The following is a 16,330-nucleotide window of genomic DNA, read 5'->3' on the forward strand; positions in this document are numbered from 1 at the left end:
AGATGGTGCGAAAGTAATACGCATTCAGTGGAAAGTGTACTTTGAATTGTGAATTTTGATCTTTTCCTGGCCTAACAAACGACGTGAGACATGCAGTACTGTCTCATGAGGCTGGGCAGCGGTAGCTCCCAGTCAGCCACATGATCACCAGGGTAAACAGCCAACACAGGCATTCTGTTTGTCACTTTCCGTACAGTATTCAATAAAGTCCATGAGATATTCAGCATTTCATTCTAAAATAGCTTTGTGGTAAGTGAATTTGCCTGACTGTAAGCTGATGTAAGTGTTCTGAGCAGGTTTGAGATAGGCTGGGCTCCTCTACGATGTCTGGTGGGTGTGTGCATTTTCAGCTTAGGACATTTCAACGATGGGTTTATCAGGATGTAATCAGGTAAATCAAGAGAGATCTGTATAGGTATTTATTTTATAGCACTGATTTTAATTGGTGCACGCCTCTTGTTTGTTTGTTTTTGTTTTTTAAAATGCTCTTGGGGGGAAAAAAAGTGCTCTTGGGGTTTTGAACAAGACCTGTCAAGATCTGTCACGGTTGCTATTGGCATGGAATGTATTGGTGCAGAGATGGGTCCTGAGGAGAACATTTGAAAAGTCAAGTATTTGGAATTTGTTTTCCACCTTTGCTCTCATTTTACTGACTTGTTCTTCTTTATAGTACACCACAGTTTTGACTTCAACCTATGGGTTATTTGAGAGCCTAATAATTTTAAAGCAAATATTAAACTATGCTCAATTTGAAGACTTGATTTTTATCTAGTAACTCTTGAGCACCAACTGTATCCTAGGTACCATGAGGAAAGGAAAGCGCAAATGAATAATATGTCATCCTTGCCTAGTTTTATTTATTTATTGATTTTTTTGAGACCAACGTAGTTCAAAACAGAGGATTAAGTGCCAGGTCATATAGAAGTGAGTCTTGTAGAATATATATACAGAGGAATTAGAATGGAAAGAGCTGGAAAATGTGTAAATCATTAGGGAAGGCTGAAGTAAGGCAGGAGAACCTGAATAGGGTCTTGAAGGAATTCCCTTCAGGAAAGGTGATAGGGCTGGGAAGTTGGCAGGGAAATTAGAAGTACATCTGTAATTTTAAAAAAGCACTGTTTTAAAAAGAATCAGAAAAATATGGACCAGTATTTTTTACATTTTCTTGCTTATCTAAAGCTCCTCCCCAAATAGTACCTATAACTTGAAGACATGGCCGGCCCTAGGAAGGGCAGAGACAAACTGGCCCATTTGAACTGGCCACCTTCTAAAATGCAGTTAATCTTCAGCAGACGTGAATGTAACTTCTTTGGTGTGAAGCTGCCAAATTTCCTTGGCCCAGGATCTTGGAAAATACCAAGGTTTCAACAGTTTGTTCTGAAACTCAAGGTTTGTGGATACTGCTTAACTGGAGTTTGTTTTTAAAGATGTCCACTCTAGAAATGGATTTTTACTCTTTAACTTCACTAAATGATTGCTGAAAATGTCAAGTTTCTGGTTGACCTTTCTACAGGGGGATATTTTTGTGTGTCTTATTTTTAGTATCTTATTTTTTTGTCCATCTTATTTTTATATTCTCAATTTCTCTTTTCAATTGGATTGTGAATTTAAACTGAATGAGGCAAGTTTTCAAAGTTATTTGTAAAACATTTCCCTTCAATTCCAAGGTTGATGTGATTTTACTTCCGAATAATTATTGAGGAATGCTGTATTTTGGATTTGTTTTCTGCTTAAATTTATTTACCTGAAAGTATTCTTGGCAAAGTGGTCCTTGAGATTAAAACAACAACAACAACAACAAAGTGCTGTTTTCTGAAAGGGGTAAGTTTTTCACTGTTTTTTGAATGGGAAAGTTTGCTTCTAATAAAAATTTCCTCTTCCTTTGGCAAATGTTGATGTTTTTGAAGTCTTCCTAAAGGAAAAGGGAGCTTGGGTGGCTTTTTGGTTTTTTTTTTTATGGTTATCTGCAGCCCCTTTCCCTTCCTCTGTATGCCTCTAACCTCACCTTTGTTTTACGAGTCTTTGAACTAGATCTCTCTACCGCTGAAAATGGAGGTTGAAAATGGACCCAAATCAGGTTATTCTGGGTGGAAACAGGAGAAACTGATTACTCTGGTACACGGAGCATCTCTCATAGCAGCCAGGGGTCTGGAGAGAGACTTTCATTCTGTACTTTTAGACAGCTTGAACCTTGTTTTTCCCAAGTACATAAAATAATTAATATATGCAAGACCATTGTTTTTGTTGGTTTGTTTTTGTAATGGCTAGAGTACGTGGTATATGGACTTTAAAGGAACTTGATTTTGAAGTTTGCCAACTCAGATCCTACTGGCTTTTGTGTTATTTAGAAAAATATTTAAGATTCATGTGGACTCATGATCTCAGCCTACCACGTGTCTGTTTTCAGACCCTTTTCTGTCCTTGCTGCAATGGTAAATCAGCTGTGGCTGGTGGTCCCGTTTGAAAGGCTTGTCAAGTGTGCACTTACTTTAGCCTGCACATTGACAACTGCAGACTTTTCTTCTGAATAGCTTAATTTTTCTTCCCCTCTGCAGCACTGGGCCGCTTGTGAGCGTCACACTGCCAGCGCAAGAGCTACTGGAGAGTTCTCTTTATTTCTGGAGACTCCGGGAGTGCCTCTCCCACCGCTGGGAGCGAGTGAACGGAGCCTTGGGGAAGAGCCCACTGCTGGAAGGACCGTGGGAGGAGATGCCTGGGAGCCAGCTCTAAGGTAGCCAAGCTTTTCCAGGAGCTCTCAGCGGCCTCACAGGGCCGGCTGTAGAGATGTTCTAACAACTCTCCTCTTTTATTACACAGGAAATTCTTAGCCACAGTTATCATTTGTTAGTTTGTATGAACCCAACCTAGGAAATTTAGGACCAAACCGGTGGCTCTTTATCCTTGCATTTACTTTGAAGGTAGGCTTTTTTTTTTTTTGGTGGGGCTGCTTGGTTATCTTTCAGCTCTGCCAAATTGTTCATATATTACCATTTCCCTGCATATAAAATGCTTCTGCCATTCTTTTCACCTTACAGGACCACTACTTTTTCTCCCGCTTTCCTTCTAAGTAGACGATGTCTTTGAGCAGTTTTAGATTCATAGGAAAATTGAGTTCTCATAGACATTCCTGTCCCCACACACCCTGACCTCTCCCAGACTCTCAGTCTCCCCAGGAGAGTGGTCCATTCATTACAATAGGGAATCCTGCGTGGACACATTATAATTACCCAAAGCCCATAGTCTACATTACTATTTGCTCTTGTTGTACATTCTATGGATTTAGACAAATGTGTAATAATATAGATTCCCCTATTATAGACATTTTTCCTTTTAAGTAGAATTTTCCTACAGAAACGTTTTACTGCCCTAAAAATCCTCTGTGCTCTTGCCTATTAATCCCTCCACCCACCCACTCCCTGGCCACTACTGACTTTTTAAATTGTCTCCATACTTTTCTTTGTCCCAGAGCTGCATTTTCATAATTCGCTTTCTTGGAGTACTTTGAAATCCATGTAAAGAAGTCTCACTCTCAAGATGAGGTGCTGTTAAGGCTGTGTTAAGCTATGGTGGTAACACAAAAAACAACTTACATAGGGTCTGTAAGATGTTCCTGTGAGGAGGGACCTGAAGTGCTCAATGTTGGTGGGTGTGCCTCTGAATTAAAAGTTGTGTTTGCCTGGATATGGTGTGCATCTTGTACACAGAGACAGAAGCGTGAGGTTTCTGCAGCCTCCTTAGGTTAGGAATTTTGGGGCACGATCTCTAGTAGCTGTCAAGTTTTCTTTTTTGAGGAATGTTCTAATTTATTATTTTCAGAAACTTTAATTTTTTATGTAAAAGTGTATTTTTATTTAATTTCAAAGAGTATAAAACAATATAAAGATACAATTTCCTCCCTCCTTTTTTCTTTTACCTATAGCTAATAATCTGGAACACACAATTTTTCACATCCAAACTTTTCATAGGCACACAGATTGTGTATATTAGTTAAAAATTGATGGAGGTGGCTACACATTTGGTTTTACAGCTTGCTTTTTCCTTCTACTTGATATGCTGTAGACATTTTTCCTTTTAAGCAGGATTTTCCCTTTTAAGAAGAATCTCAATATAAGTAATGACTTCTTAGTGTTCTGTGTATGGCTGTAACATGACAACAACCAGTTGTCAAGTGAGGGGTTAGCCTATAAATTTAAAGGGGGATGTGGGTGGTGGTGGGGGAACTTTCACATTAGGGCAAAAACAAAAGCCTTGACTGTTGACATTGGACATTTAGTCATTGAGGATGTGAGTTTTTATCTTCCAAGCAGATGATGCACAGCTTTGGGTTGTTGCCGAGGTGTCAGTTATGTCAAGTTTTCATCTTCTGGATGCCTGGAAGGAACTTTGGCACTAGGCTGTGTTAATATATTAGCATAGTTGTTAGTTCTGGCTACCGTCCTTGGAGCATTTTGAGATGTTTTCATGCCCATTTAAGGTGGCATGTGGTTGAATGGGTTTTAAGAGGAGGTAATGAAGAATAGGGATGGAATTAAGAGACTGATTTTATTTTGCATATATTTATTTGAGGGAGGAGGAGGACATGATGGTGTTAGTTAATTGCTAGCCCTGTGATTCTTAATTATGAGATAGGGTTAAAATTGTTCAGCTCAATAGCTTCCTAGTGTAGTTGACAGCGAGAACCACCAGAAAAGTTTTTAGATATCAGGGGCGAGGAATGAATATTTGTATTGTTATTATTTTATAAAATACTTATTTTTAGGAATATAATAATCAATGTTTATAAGATTTAAAAGGTACCAAAGAGTGAAAAATAAGTCTCTATTCTTCCTAGAGACAAGCATTGTTACCAATTTCTTAAGTATTCTTTCAGAGGTTTCAAATATATATATCAACATATAATCTAAAGATTATTGCAGTTTCTTTCTTTTTTTTTTTTAACCCAAGTGGTAACAACATACACCGTTTTGTTCTTTTTTCATTGAAATACTGTTTCTTGGAAGTTCTTAATATTAAAGCTGCATTCTTTCCTAATGGAAGCCTAACATTCCATTTAGAGGTGGGCTGTAATTTACTTAACCAGTACCTTATTGATGACTATATAGATCATTTCCAATTTTATTATCATAAACAAGGCTGTAGGGAATAATCTTGTTCACATATCATGTTAAACATATTTGTGAACGTATCTGTAGGATCCATTTCTAATACTGGAATTGCTGGGTCGAAGAATTATGCACATTTTAATTTGGGTTGAAATTTATTGCCAAATTGTTCTGTTCATAGAGCTTGCAAAGTTTTAGATTCCACCAGCAATGGATGAGAACCTGCTTCCTCATATCCTTGCCAATCACAGTATAATTGTAAAACTGATAGGTTTTCTTCTTCACCAAATTAATAGATGAAAAAATGACAGTTTAATGGAGCTTTAATTTGCATTTTTCTTATTTTGATTGACACTGAGCATATTTTCATAAGTTTTAAGACCCTTTGTATTTCCTGTTCTGTTCCCTCTGTGTTAATTCCTTTATCTATTTTCTATTGAGTTATTGATCTTTTTATTATCAATTCACAGGAGCTCCTATTTTATTATCAGTTCACAGGAGCTCCTATACATTAACAAATTAGCACCCCATCCTTGTGATATTTATATTTGGTCATTTGTATAAAATATTTTGCTGGGTTTTTGTTGTTGTTGTTTTATTTGCTGTGTCCGACTCTTTGTGACCCCATGGACTTTAGCCTGCCAGGCTCCTCTGTCCATGGGATTTCCCAGACCAGAATATTGGAGTGGGGCTTCCCAGGTGTTGCAGTGGTAAAGAATCCAGCTGCCAATGCAGGAGACACAAGAATACTGGAGTAGGTTGTCATTTCTTTCTCCAGGGGTTCTTTCCGAACCAAGGATTGAACCTGTGTCTCCTGCTTGGCAGGTGGATTCTTTACCACAGAGCCACCAGATTTTGTATACTTAAATTAATCTATTTATTCAGCAGGTATTTATTGAATCCCTCTTATGCATTAAGCACTTGTTCCAGGCATTAGGTTATACACTAGCAAAGAGATCCCAATTCTTGCTACACGGAGCTTACATTATAGTGGAAGAGATAGTCAATAAAAGATGTTTAAAAATATTTATAGAGGGGATTCACTAGTGGTCCAGTGGTTAGGACTGGACACTGCCAAGGCTGGCTTTGATCCCTGGTCAGGGAACTAAGATCCCACAAGTCATGTGGCACAGCCCACCCCCGCCCCAATATTTATAGAGATAAATATATAATCAACCTTTTTTTGGCTTCAGGATTTTGTATCACAATCAAAAGACTGTCTCCATTCTTAGAGCTGAAAACTTATTTCATGGTTCCTTGCAGTGTCATGTTGTTCTTTTTTTCTAGACAAATCTTTGATCCACCTGGAATGTTAGGTATGAACCTAACTCAGTTTTTCTTTAGGTGCTCTATTAATTAGGATAAGGCTGAGTTGCTGTAACCAAGGAACTGAACTATGCTGTGGGTCAAAGAACAGAGAAGTTGATTTTTGTCCTCGCTTAACAGTTCCAGTGTGAGCAGAGCAAGTCTGCAGAACCACCCATATCCACTGGTCCCTGGGAGGCAGCTTTTGTCTGTCTTGTGGCTCCAGGATTTGTCTCCGTAGTTATCTGTATGGTCATAGCTGGGTCGCTACCATAGCTGGGTTCCTTCCATGTGAAGGACGAAGGAGAAAGTCCAGGGCAAGTGATCACATGGCACTTCTAATTACATTGGTGAGAACTTAGTCCTGTGATCACATCTAGTTGTGAGGGAGGGTGGGGAATGCAATCTGTGCTGGTCAGCATGTGCCCAAGAAGTGAAGAAGGAATTTTAGTGGAAAATAAGCAGTCTCTGTCACATTGACTGGTCATTGCAATTTTACCAAATCGTCCCAAATTTTCTCTTTTGATTTCTTTTGTATTATAAATTCCCATATACATTGTGGTTTATTTTGGGGATATCTGTTTAGTTTCATTGATCTCTCTGCCTATGCATGTAGCAGGATCACAATGTTTTTCTTAAACTCTTGGAGCTTAATATGTTTTTTCTCTTTTGTAGGGGCAGTTCCATTTTACTGAATTTTCATATTTATTTTAAATTTCCTTTTATAGAATTTTTATATTTATCTGTGTGTGTGTGGCTTTGAAAAAATAAGAACTTTAATCATATCTAGTCACCACTCCCTCCACCCTAAGAAGAAAACCTGTTAACACAATTATTGGGATTGTGCTAAATAAGTTTTGTGAGAGAAGGTCCATAGCTTTATGGTGTTAATTTTTCTTATTTGGTGATTAATGTTGCACAGTGTTTGGGAAACACTGGTTTGGATTCTATAATTGTTCTATATCCTTGACCCATGAAATGTATGTAAAATTGAAGTAGGAGAGAGGAAGGACCAACTTATCATAAGATGTTGTTACTTTTATTTTAATACTTGATTTCTAATTATGACTTGGTAAGTGAAGCCTATTTCTCTATTAGAAATTAATAAACTTGGAACATGAAAAAACAATATTCCCACTGAAGATAGAAAGTAGTTGACATTTCAGAAGATTATTGTATAAACTTGTTTATAGCACAAACCTGGGCAAATTTTTGCATATATATATTTGATACTCGGTGTTGTTACTGCCTCTGAGAGTGGGTGTGTGTTAGTCTGCACCTTTGTTTAAATAATACACATTCCTCTTTTGTTTTCTCCTTTTTACCTTTTTATTATATGAAGTAAAACGCAGATGCAGATATCACACAAAGTATATATAGTTTAGTTAATTTTTGTAAGGTGAATATGTTTTGTGACCACCATGCAGATCAAGAGACAGAATATTAGCAGCCCCCTAGAGCTCCTTGGTGGGTCCCCTACTTGTCAATTTCTCTCTCTCCAGAGGTAACCAGCTTCCTGACTTCTATAATAATTGCTTCATTGCCTCCTGTGTGGTTTCGTCACCTGCCTGTGCGTATCTAGCGACTGTAATTTAGTCTTGCATTTCTTTTTATGTTTTTGAAGTTTCCTAAACCTTAGGTTACCCCTCCAACCCTTTGCTTTCCTTACAGCTTATATGTTGAGAACCCAGCCATTTGACCTCTAATTTCCCACGGGCTGGGTTTGGTGATGGCATTGTGTTTGTTGAATTCAACTTGTTCTTTTTCTTTTAGTAGGAAATGGTAGTTTAGGTCCACAGTCTGGGCCTCCAGAATGCTCACTGATATAGGTAGGTCATTGTTTCTAGGCTTCTTTAATGGGCAGAGGATAACCATGTATATTTATTATATACTGTGTATACTTATTATATATATATATATATAATACTCAATGAGTTCATACTGATGCTTCCATTTCAAATTCAGTTTTATGGTTCTTTTTTAACCTTTTCAGTATTATATCTCTAACTCCTTGATTCCACCCAGAAAATTTAAGTTGTCCGCAACAGCCCGGAACAATAGAATTTGAATTGGCTATAGTTACACATGTGCTGCCTTCCACAGGATGCATACAGTATTCTCAACACTGCTACAGTCCTAACACTGTATCACTAATGATGAGAACTGAAAGGGCAATAAAAACAGTTGCTTTTTGGTGTGCTATCCCCATTCTCTTCGCAGTTTTCAGGGGGAGGAATAGGGGATGTTTATAGTTGTTGAAAATTGGGCAAATTTAAACACTGATTAGCTTTTAGATGATATTTGGAGGAGAAAGACTTAATTTTGTTGGATGAAATGTTGGTTTTATAGTCATGTTTAGAAAAAGTCCTTATCTGTTAGAGAATTTGTGGGTGAAATGATGTGACTTCTGGGATTCTTGTTAAAATACATCAGGAATAAAATGGGCAGAATATAGAAAATGAGATTGTTTGTTTTTGGAACTGGGAGGTCAAAATAGGGTTTATTATCCATTTTCTTTATGTAACTTGAAATGCCTGTTGTAAAAAAAATTTTTAAATTTTAAATCCAGTAAAAAGATAAGGACATATGATAGCGAAAGAAGGTGATAAGGAAGGAATAGTCAGGGAAGGGAAATATGAGTAAAGAAAGCATCCTAGCTGGTGGTTCGATCTGGCTCAGTGGTGGTGAAGCTGGGTAGCATCCTGAATGAGGAGAAGGGAAGGCCAAGAGATGTGATGCCTCAAGGGAAGCCAGCATCTAAGAGGAGAGAGGCAGAAGAAGAAACTACCACCCGAGGAAACTGAGCAGATGTGAACCATAAACGTAAAGATAGCAGAGAGATGGAGCCTCTTGATCCCAGCTAGGGAAGATCCCAGGGGGAGGAGGTGGTCATCAGTGCTGCCATGCTGTACAGTGGACCAGTGATGACACCCTCAGCATTCTCGGCATCACCTGAGCTGCTGTGGGTCTGGGGGGTTCCTTGGCCTCATCTCAGGTCAGTCAAAGAAAAATCTCGGGGAGTGAGGCTTCCGAGTCTTGAGTTTCGAGGAAGCTGCCTTGAGAACCTGAAGGATAAGGTGAAGTGTACAAAGAGTTAGAACTGTACCCGGAGGCGTTTGGTAATGGACTGAGTGGAGAGAGGGAGGCCGTGCACAGAGTTTTGTAGAGTGCTCTTTGTAGGAAGTTTTCTGCAAGGGGAGAGAAGGGTAGATGTAGGAGGGCTTGGGACTGAGGGAGGTGGTGGTTGCTGAAGTAGGTTCGCTTATAATAATGTAAGAGAGGTTTGCGCGTCCAAGTGGAGGTGTGAATGGTTCCTCATGCACGAGGATGACTGAATGGCGAGGCCAGGCATGCGGTCAGGTCCCACCAGCACCAGGGAGGTTACATTCTGGCAAGATCTAGAGTTTGGATGATTTGGGGAGCTTGGAAATGGTCCTTGTGGATTATATTGTTCTGTGTGTTAATATTATGAGTGACACAGTGATAGAGGAGAGAGAGTCAAGAGTACCTGAGAGGTCCTTCTGCTTCTCAAGTTCTCGCTGGGCCTTTATGTCCACCCCTGAGGAGGAAGGAAGGAGCAGGGCTCTTATGGCTGTCATTGGCCCTTTGCTCTTAATCAGTGCTCCTCCTGCTCCTCTTCACATCCTGTTCCCTTTCTTGTTTTCGTTTTCCTTGTATTCAGGTAACACTCATGTGTAGAACATCCAAGAGGGGCTGCCTGCCTCAGGGTGGTGTTCTGCACTTGTTTGCTTTGGGATTGACTATTGGAAGGATTCCTCCATTTTCTGGATTTCCTAAAGTCTGTCTTTGAAAGTTGTGGGGAGAGGACTGAGGTGAGTACCCTGTTCTATCTGCTTTTCTCTGCCTCAGGGCCTTTGTTTTTCGTAATAGGTTTGATTCATCATTTTCCCCCTGTAAACTTCCTACCTCTGTGCACTTGGGGGCATCCTCTATTTCCTGGATTTTATTTCTTCTCACTTAGTTGAGTGCATTTGTTTTTACTTGCCATTAATTTCTAATTTAGGTCCATTGAGCGTTTGGGGTTGGGTGGGTGGTTTTTGATGACGCCAGTTTCCTGGTCTCTTTCCACGTGGTGCCAGAGCCTCTCCCCGTCTCATTTCTCCTCCTTGTTTTCTGTTATGGTTACTTCGCTACTAACTTGTTCATCTTGTACACTGACCCTGTGTACACGGCTCATTTTCTTTCTCATGATCGTATTTATACTTTTGATGGATATATTTAAATGAACAGCTGTGCATTTGTTGAGTCATACCACAATTATCTGATTCTGCTTTAGCTGCTCGACTGGCAAAAGCATATTTCAAGCTAAGTTGTGAGAGAATTCCATTAATCACATTCTCGCAGGGGGAGGGGAGAGAAGAAAGACCACTAAGGAAAGTCTTTTTAAAGATTAATGTTAATTAGTTGTTCCATTATTGTAGAATAGATTGATTTGGTTACTATTTAAAGTGTCACCTGAAGAAACTTTATAAAGATATAAATAACTATAAAGGTTTAATGATATCAGTCAGGCTAAATTCTCTGGAATTGTTGATATGAGGATAAAGTTAGTAGCTGCTCTATTTAAATAGATAAGGGGCCTTTAAAAGAGTTTCTTTCTGTAAAGACTGGTGTTCTTGACTCAGCATTTGTTGAATTCACTGGCTCAGTATTTTGTTTTAAGCCTCCTGAACAGATAACATATGATACAGAAGATGTTACAACTTTTTCTTTAAATGTATTAATTGCTAATTGTAACCTCTGATTGAGTCTTTGGCTTCCATCAGCCAGATCTATTTTTCTCTTGACACTTCCTCAGGGTTCTTTCTAAAGGTTATTAATAGGCATGGAAGCATGACTTTCCAAATAGCGTCAATAACTGTTAGAAGACCGGGGTGGAGTGGGGTGGGGGGGGGTTGAATATGTCAATTTCTGACTCGTAGGAGATGTATTTTCAAGCCCCAGAAGCTGTCTCTGAGGTCACTTGGGATGGCTCTGGGCAGATCAGCTGGTGTCTGCAACTAGAGAGCCAGGCAGTCCTGGCCAAATGGGCTAGTGTCCACCAGGGAGTCGTCTGGTATACCCGGAGTCTGCCAGCCATCTTTTTCTTTTGCTGCTGCTCTTGGATGACACCCTTGAAAACCTAAATCCAGGTTACAAATGGTATCTTTTAATTTATCTTCAATACCTGGTTGGAGCTATATTACATAGAGGATAAGGGGCGGCCTCCTCCCCCAGTCACTTCCTTGCCAGGCTGTAAAAAAAAATCCCTTAAACCTCACCTTCCTCTCCTCACCCAACCCAAAGTGTAGCATTGACTAAGAAGTTAAAATTAATGGGCTTTAATTCATATTGCGTGCCTGTATGTGCCAGGCACAGGGATATATAGCCATGCACCAGATAGAGTTCTTACTGTCATGCTGCTTGAATTTTGGTGTGTGGAATAAGGAGGAATGGGAGAGGGAGAGTCGTCATAAAGACAAATAAACTAGAACATAAATGACAAATTTCACACAACACTGAATGCTGTGAAGAAGCTGGCAGGACACCAAAGGGGGTGAGGCTGGGTCGGTGTGAGGGAGGAATGGACTTGAGTGTGGAGGGGAGTGGTCAGGCTGGTAGAGAAAGGGTGGTTTTTCTTATCTCCACAGAAGTATGCTCTAGTGCTTCCACTTAAAACAAAAACAAAAAGACATATATGTCCCTGGTGCTGACATCTTTTTTTTTCCTTTTCTTTTTTTCCATTTATTTTTATTAGTTGGAGGCTAATTACTTTACAATATTGTAATGGTTTTTGTCATACATTGACATGAATCAGCCATGGATTTACATGGTGCTGACATCTTAATTTCTCCCCACCCTTCAGATTATTACAGGTTAGTCATGTTGGCCTTAGAATTGGGACAGTTGTGTCAGATGGCAGTGCCCAAGCCACCCTTTGTCAGATGACTGGAGGGCTAGGAAGATCTGACTTTAAGGCTGAAGGGGAAACTGCAGGCGGTGAGAAATACGGCAGGTGCTGAGGGGGCATCGAACTGAGGGCTTTGGGAGGAGGCAGGATGTTAGATGGACTGCACAGTGCCTCATCTGAGAGAAGGGGGTGTGGGTAGGAGGGGACGAATAACAGGTTCCTATCTACCAGTAGGTTAAAAAAACAAAAACAAAAACCTCCCAGTTTGTAAGCTGGAGAGAGAGGAGCCCTGAGCTGCCTAAGAGAATAAAATAAAACAGCTGGGAGATGATGGGTGCTATCAGTTGAAACAAGCAGGAGAGCCGTGGCTATTTGATACAGAGGGAATGAAGTGGAAAATGAAGGAGAGTTTCCATGTAGTCAGGCGCATTGAAATAAAACCAGGTCTTGAGATACCAGAAAGGTATGTGGTGGGTGATCAAAACATTGGTATCAGAAGCTTAGCTTAGCTATTATCTGTGTATCTGGTAGGGGTGTAACAAAGTCAGTTCCGTCCTGTATACAATTAAAATAAACCTACTGGGGATTCTTCGGTTCCTACATGGTAGCTTAACTTAAACTGCTTATTTATTTTCATTCAATTAAGCCTCATTTCCCCACCCCTCACCTTTTTTTTTTTTTTTTTTAAATATTTTTCTTTTCCTGTCCATTCCAAACCATGTCTTGGGTCCATCTGTCACAGCTGGAATGTTTGGAGTGTAACTCTTTCCGTCTAAGCGCTTTCTTTCCTGAAATCATTTGTAATTATTTCCTCTGACCACAAGATGAACTGATCCAGGAGCTGGGTTTCAGTTCTGTAGTACTTGTTCAAGAAGCTATTTGTCTTCATCTATCTTGAAAGATCAAATTACATGCTAATATTCTGAAAGTAACACCCCACCAGAAACCCTCCCGCAGCAGTGAAGTCTATATAAAACCAAGTTCTGGCAACTTGTACATTGCCAGTTCAGACAGAGTGTGGTGTTAAAAATATTTCACAGGTCATTTGTGAACTGGAGAAAAGACCCTGACTTAACTTATATGGTATGATGGCTTTGGTTTAGCCTTTCTTTGCATCTATAGCTGACAGCCCCTCTCTCCACCCTTTCCAAAGGCCCAGGTAGTCTGGAGCAAGCTGCCCTTGGGTTCTCTCTCTGCTTGTTGAGCAGAGAAGGGACATAACTATTGTCACATAATGGCTGGTTTTTGTCCCACTTGGAGGTGGTGGTTGTAAGTATACCTTCCCTCAAAGTTTTGTGTCTAGAATTTTTCTTACTGAGTGTAACTTTGCCCCCAAATGTGCCTGACTTATACTAATTCCGGTTTTTATTTTACCATGTGAGTTGCAAGAGAATTGAAGAATGAGGATGAGAAGTGGGAGGTAGAAACTGCTTGTATACTACCAACATGGCTTATTTTTCCTTTCACATCAAGATTTTTTTTTTTTTTCAGGGGTAGGGGAGATAATTAGAGTATATGAAATTAATTTTGAGATTAGAGAAATGGAAAGAGGGCATGCTTGAAAGGTGACCCAAATAACCATGAGTAAAGATTGTTTTCCAAGAGGAAAATCAAGGTAAAGTGCACAATGTGTTGAAGCTTGGATAAAATGTTAAGGATGACAAAAACAGGTTGCTAAACAATGACAGGCTGGTTTAGTGAGGGTTGTGTATGTTGGTTGATTAGGACCTGAACTCTGGTTAGGTGGGCTTTGAGTCTGACTTTGTGTCCTTGAGCGAGTTACTTCTACCTGCCGATTTTTCTTATTGGTAAAATGGAATTAATATGAATATTTATTTTAGAACAGTGGTCCTCAGCCTTTTTGGTTCCAGGGACTGGTTTCGTGGAATACAATTTTTCCATCACTGGGGAGAGGGGGATGGTTTCTGGATGAATCCAGCACATTACATTTATTGCGCACTATATTTCTATCATTATTACATCAACTCTACCTCAGATCATCAGACTTGAAAGCCCGAAGTTGGGGGCCCCTATTATAGAGTGTTTTGGGGAGAGGTTAAATAAGATAATACATAGGGTCCCTGAGCACAGTGCTTGGTTACCTAAGTAGCACTACTGTTACTGTACTAATGATGTGGTTTTGACAGATAACTGAGGGAAAGCAGAATCACTCTAATTCTTTTCTTCTTTGCTTCTACCTTTTATATTAAAGAGAAAAATTTTTTTTCCTTGTGGTAGGCATAGCATAGGCCATATAAAAGATATATAACAGGACAGTCGTGATAGTCCTCACCAACAGTGAGCGAGCATCTTTATGTGGATGGTGGAAAAGTCATTCAAAATAGGAATGAATGAATGAATGTATAACCTATCTTTCAAGATTCTAACTTGGAGATTGTTAAAGTTGAATTGAGAAGAGTATCAAACAAGTCCCTATTGAACGAGTAGGTGCTCAGTGAATTATGCATTGAACAAATGGACAAAGCTAATGAGTCTAGGCCACCAGGCCAGACAAATGAACATTTTGTAGGATTTTCTGATGGGAAAGAATCTCAGGGTTCCTCTTCCAGCTTCTCTTTCATCCTCTACATATGGATGACAAGTTGTGTGCTATTCATAAGTCTAGGTTTTAGAAGTATCTTTTATAGTATCAACAATTATCTTTTATAGTGTCAATAATTATCAACTAGATTACTTACTATGAGCCCTAAAGGTTGAATATAGAAGTGTATTATACTTTTGGTTATTCTGTGACTGACATCAAAATGCTTTGTGATTTTTGAGGGAATGTATTCCAGTGTATCGGTGGCTTTATCCAGCTGTAAAATTGTGATGAGAAAAAGAAATGCCAAACTTGGTTTCAAGCCCACACATGTTAAAAATTGAGCTAAAGACTAGCTCCTTAACTGGATATCAGTCTGATCTATAAATGGAGTTTGAAAAGTACCATGGGATTTGAAAAGCAGTTCTATTTTGCCCTGATGGTTTGTCTGTTTTTAGTAGAATATCATGGGACTGTCCTGTCTCCCATGGGAGTAGTCCTGAGACATTATAAGAGATGGTACTGATTTAAAGAAGGGACATAGGTTAAGATAGGAGGTCCCTATCCTTTTTCTGAGTAGCTCTTTGCCTTGTGTCTGAAATATTAAGATCAGTTACCAGGGATAGAGAGCACTATCCAAGAACAGCAAGGAGTTGGTATGTACTGGAGGCAAAATTTTGCACTCTGAATCCTTCAGGTAATATTCTATAACCCCCAGTAGCCTGTGAGTGTTTTCAGTTATAGATTTTGGGCTTAGAATATTGCAGAAGGATTCAATTGGATTGGAGATGGACACCGGACCCCTTCTGATCAGTTTCATGTCTCATTTAAACACTATTTAGTTGCATACATAAAGTGCTATTCCTACATGAAATAGATGTATATAGTGGCTTCCCTTCACCACTGGACTTGTGGACTTCCTTGATGTGAGAGAGTTTAAAGAGATATCTTAACCTGTGAACAGTAACATTTTTATCAGGTATTGAGCAAATGCTCAGCTTAAAATATTTAGTACCATCTGATTACCTGGTGTGGTAGAAGAACCGATCTTTTAGGAGTGAGGCACTGATTCTCAAAGCATGGTCCAGGATTCTCTGGAGTTTCTCAGACTATCTCAGGGGTGTTGCACAGTGTCGTCTTCTTTCAGCCTCACAGACAGATTCATGTGTGAAGCTGGATTCTCTATGTTTCAGCTGATGCCACATGTCATAACAGATTGAATGCAGAGTCATACATGAGAATCCAGTTGCTTTCTACTAAGCCAAACATAGAGGTTTGTCAGAATGCATAATAATACCATTTTTCTCACTACAATTCTGGGGGGTGGGGTGGAATATACTTCTTAAAAATTAAAAAAATTTTTTTAAATTAATTTTTATTGGAGTATAGTTGCTTTGCAGTGTTGTATTCGTTTCTGTTACAGCAAAGTGAGTCAGCTGTACATATACACAGATCCCCGGTTTTTTTGGA

The 16,330-nt window shown here is 39.4% G+C and overlaps 1 protein-coding gene across 3 annotated transcripts in view; it reads left to right on the plus strand.

The window, feature by feature from the left end:
* ACVR1 (activin A receptor type 1) overlaps positions 1 to 16,330 on the plus strand; it is a 127,594-nt gene that overhangs the window by 53,630 nt on the left and 57,634 nt on the right. The window contains exons 1-2 of one of the 3 annotated variants that reach the window (XM_061135497.1): positions 1,691 to 1,821; positions 2,556 to 2,731. The exons of 1 other annotated variant lie outside the window; for it this stretch is intronic. The gene's annotated coding sequence lies outside the window, so the exon portion shown is untranslated. Of the gene's footprint in view, positions 1 to 1,690; positions 1,822 to 2,555; positions 2,732 to 16,330 lie in introns of those variants that run through there. One more of the 3 variants, XM_061135496.1, reaches the window with a different exon arrangement.

Source organism: Dama dama, chromosome 33, assembly GCF_033118175.1.
Source record: "Dama dama isolate Ldn47 chromosome 33, ASM3311817v1, whole genome shotgun sequence".
Taxonomy (NCBI): domain Eukaryota; kingdom Metazoa; phylum Chordata; class Mammalia; order Artiodactyla; family Cervidae; genus Dama; species Dama dama.